The sequence below is a fragment of the Pseudorasbora parva genome, chromosome 3 (genome assembly GCF_024679245.1).
Source record: "Pseudorasbora parva isolate DD20220531a chromosome 3, ASM2467924v1, whole genome shotgun sequence".
Lineage (NCBI taxonomy): Eukaryota > Metazoa > Chordata > Actinopteri > Cypriniformes > Gobionidae > Pseudorasbora > Pseudorasbora parva.
This window is the reverse complement of record NC_090174.1, coordinates 60,721,959-60,726,507: the sequence shown is the minus strand read 5'-3', so window position 1 is coordinate 60,726,507 and position 4,549 is coordinate 60,721,959. Positions and strand designations below refer to the sequence as shown.

At 44.1% G+C, this 4,549-nt stretch overlaps 1 pseudogene; it reads right to left on the bottom strand.

Moving 5' to 3' along the window:
• Nucleotides 1-347: 347 nt before the first annotated feature.
• LOC137072182 (5S ribosomal RNA) lies at nucleotides 348-463 on the bottom strand (annotated as a pseudogene).
• Between the last annotated feature and the right edge of the window lie 4,086 nt (nucleotides 464-4,549).

The window sequence follows — 4,549 nt, the reverse complement described above, 5'->3', positions numbered from 1 at the left end:
ATGATGCAACGGCAGCCATATTGCGCCAAAACACTCACCGCACACCAGCTGATTGGTGGAGAGGAGACCGAGTGATGAAGCCAATCAGGAGAGGGGGATTATTAGGAGGCCATGATGGACAGAGGCCAATGGGCAAATTTGGCCAGGATGCCGGGGTTACACCCCTACTCTTTTTCAGAAAGACATCCTGGGATTTTTAATGACCACAGAGAGTCAGGACCTCGGTTTAACGTCTCATCCGAAAGACGGTGCTCTTTATCAGTATAGTGTCCCCATCACTATACTGGGGCGTTAGGACCCACACAGACCACAGGGTGAGCGCCCCCTGCTGGCCTCACTAACACCTCTACCAGCAGCTCCTGGTTTTCCCAGTTGGTCTCCCATCCAGGTACTGACCAGGCTCAGCCCTGCTTAGCTTCAGTGGGAAACCAGTCTTGGGCTACAGGGTGATATGGCTGCTGGTTAAGGACTTGAGAGAAAGGCACGGAGAGCTTTTTATGCTATAAGGAGAAATATACAAAATCAAATTGACATCCCAATCAGAATCTGGCTAAAAATTATGAAGACCGTAATAGAGCCCATCGTGCTGTACGGGAGTGAAGTCCGAGGTCCGCTCTCAGACCAAGAGTTCTCAACATGGGACAAACACCCAATAGAGACTCTGCAGACCGAGCGGTGCAAAATCTTGCTACCAGTTCAGAGCAAAACCCCAAATAATGCCTGTAGAGCAGAATTAGGACTGTACCCCCTGGTAATAACCATTCAAAAAAGAGCCATTCAATTCTATGCCTACTTAAAAAATAGCGATGAACAGACCCTCCATCACAAAGCCCTGACCTACTGAGAGCTGAACCCAGAGAACAACGCCCTCAGCCGACTGGTCTTAGAGCTGACGTCACAAACTGACAATAAAACATAGCCAAAGCAAACCAAATCATTAAAACACAAAAAGACAAATACTTTTCTTTCCCTTTCAGTCGGTCACTACGACGTACATCGTACCGACGAATTGGGGTCACTTCTGGGAGCCCCTATCAACTTCGAGATATAGAAAACGGGCCAATGAACATTGGCGTGCGTGCTTTGCATGTCATATAAGAGCTGCTGTTTTCACAGTAAACTTGAGAAACTGAGCAAATTGCACTACACACACACACACACACACACCACACACAGTTGGTTCGGTGGGCGTGTTCCTTTTCTGGCGAGAGCAGAACACTCTTCAACACTAAAAGAGCAATTTTTCCTCACAAAAGAGCTACACGGGTGATGTGCCGTCCTTTTCAGGATGTCTTTCCACCCGTGCGTTTCTGGATGCGGTCGTTCCCTGTCGCCCGCCGAAGGTCACAAGCGCTGTATCACGTGCCTGGGCTTAGAGCCCGCTGAGGCGCCGTTTGTGGATAGTTCGTGTTCTCGCTGCAGAAAAATGACTATCTCGCCGCTTAGGTCGAGACTCACCTTCTTCCGGGAGGGTGGAGTCCCCCTACCCAAGCAGAGCAGAATAGACCTTCTTTGACGGATGGCCGGGGTGACCTGATGATCACGGTTAGGGCAAACCAGTCGAGTGAGCCTCCACGGGACCCTAATCCCTCACAAGCAGGGGACTCCGGCACGGCGCGGGAAGTGGTAGTAACTGTGCCGTTTTCCATAGGGATCCCAATTCGTCGGTACGACGCACGTCGTAGTGACCGACTGAAAGGGAACGTCTCGGTAACGTATGTAACCCTCGTTCCCTGACGGAAGGAACAGAGACGTACGTCCTGTCGCCACAGTTGCTGTACCATCACTGCAGCTCGAGCCACGAGTTCGGCTCCTCAGTGAAAAACAACAGTGCGTGGCGATCGCTTCTGCTTTATAGCCGCGCAGCGGGGTGCGATATGCAAAGCACGCACACCAATGTTCATCTCGAAGCTGATAGGGGCTCCCAGAAGTGATCCCCAATTTGTCGGTACGACGTACGTCTCCGTTTTCTCCTTCAGGGAACGAGGGTTACATACGTAACAGAGACGTTTTTGCTTCTGTAAAAAAATTTTTTGCTTCTGTAGGGTACAGCACAATAACAAATAACTTCAAGCCATTTGACAATGTAAGCTTGAAGCAGAGGTGGGAAATAGATCTTAACTGTAAATATGACCTGGAAGAATGGAAGTATGTTATGGAAAGTATGCAGACTGTTTTAATATCCGCCAAACATAGACAAATCCATTTCAACATTTTGCATGTTATTTAGCATATTAACATATTATACTCCTCAAAAACTTCATATGCTAAATACCGATATATCTTCAAAATGTCAAAGGTGTAAAACATCTGAAGGAAATTTACTTCATATGCTTTGGTACTGTCCTGTACTAAATGACTTTGGGAATATATAATTGGTACCACTTCAAATATTATAGGTACCCAAATTAGTAAATATTGATTTGTCAGTCTGTCCTCATCATAAAAAGTATTTTCCCCTGTTAGCTGGAACTGCTAGGAAAAAATGTATACTAGTGAACTGGAAGTCAATTCACTCCCCATCCAGACGACAACGGATATATGTACTCATTTCATACTGAACCCCTGAGAAAATTATTTTTAATGTTAGGAAATCTCCGAGAACTTTTTAAAAAAATATGGGGCCCCTTTTTGAAACATTTACCTTCTCTTACTGTTTTGTGTCACACACACACACTCTCAAAACACAACACTCATCCACACAAACTCATCCACACACAAAATACATACACACACACTCACATTTATACACACACTCACACTCACATTCTTTGCCCAAACGGTGGTTTGGGGAGATTTTGTCTATTAAGCCCAAATTTGTGGTTAAGGAGATACATAAACACAATTCCTAATTCCACAGCATCTTCTCTAGATGCTTCTGTAGAGAACTCAAATTTGCTGATGTTTACATCCCACATACAATCCCATTATATCGGCTGTTATGTTTGGGCACAACTTACATAACGCTTCTGAAACAAACCCACACATGCTTACAACGAGACTTCTAATATTCTGAATGAAATTATACAAAGTAGAAAATAATAAGATAGTAAACAATCATTGTATCAATAACCCATATTTATATGAAAACACTTCAGAAGGACTGGTGAAAACACATGCTGAGATCTGACGTAGATTTACACACACACACACACACACACACACACACACACACACACACACACACACACACACACACACACACACACACACACACACTTATCTTTCACCTCCGGTGCTGAGGAAACCCCATCCTCATCCCAGTGTGAATGAACAGAAATGCATTATTTACCACCTACACACACACAACACACATTCATATTCATATTAATTCCCACACATACTCTCTCCCACAAATGCAAACAGAGTTTAAGGCGAGACCCTACAGGCAACAAAAAAATTCATTTCATGCACTGGTCAATTTTGAGATTTGGGCTCTTTGACTTTTTGTATTGTGTTGCTTCAGACTATCAGACATAAAACACACAAAGTATTATTTTATTGCACGTAATCTATTTCCATGACAGTCCATATCTTAAAAAGGGAGTGAGTTTGAGACAAATCTCACTTCGATAGCTTTACACACACCACTCATACACACACACACACACTCACATTTATACACAAGCATACACGCACGCACGCACAATCACACGCATACACACACACTCACATTCATACACACGCATACACACACACTCACATTCATACACACTCACATTACTTCACACGCATGCACGCACATACACACACACTTACATTCATACACACTCACATTCATACACACGCATGCACGCACACTCGCATTCATACACACTCACATTCAAACACACGTATACACACACACTCACATTCATTCACACGCATGCACGTACACACACACACTTACATTCATACACACTCACATTCATACACATGCATGCACGCACACACACTTACATTCATACACACTCACATTCATACACACGCATGCACGCACACTCACACACTCACATTCATCCACACTTACATTCATACACACTCACATTCATACACACGCATGCACGCACACACACTTACATTCATACACACTCACATTCATACACACGCATGCACGCACACTCACACACTCACATTCATCCACACTTACATTCATACACACTCACATTCATACACACGCATGCACGCACACACACTTACATTCATACACACTCACATTCATACACACGCATGCACGCACACTCACACACTCACATTCATCCACACTTACATTCATACACACTCACACACAGTTACATTCAGACACACACATTTTCATACACACGCATGCATGCACACACACATACACACTTACATTCATCCACACTTACATTCACACACACTCACATTCACACACACTCGCATTCACCCACACTTACATTAATCCACACTCACACTCACACACACTTACATTCATCCACACTTACATTCATCCACACTTACATTCATCCACACTTACATTCATCCACACTTACATTCATCCACACTTACATTCATCCACACTTACATTCATCCACACTTACATTCATCC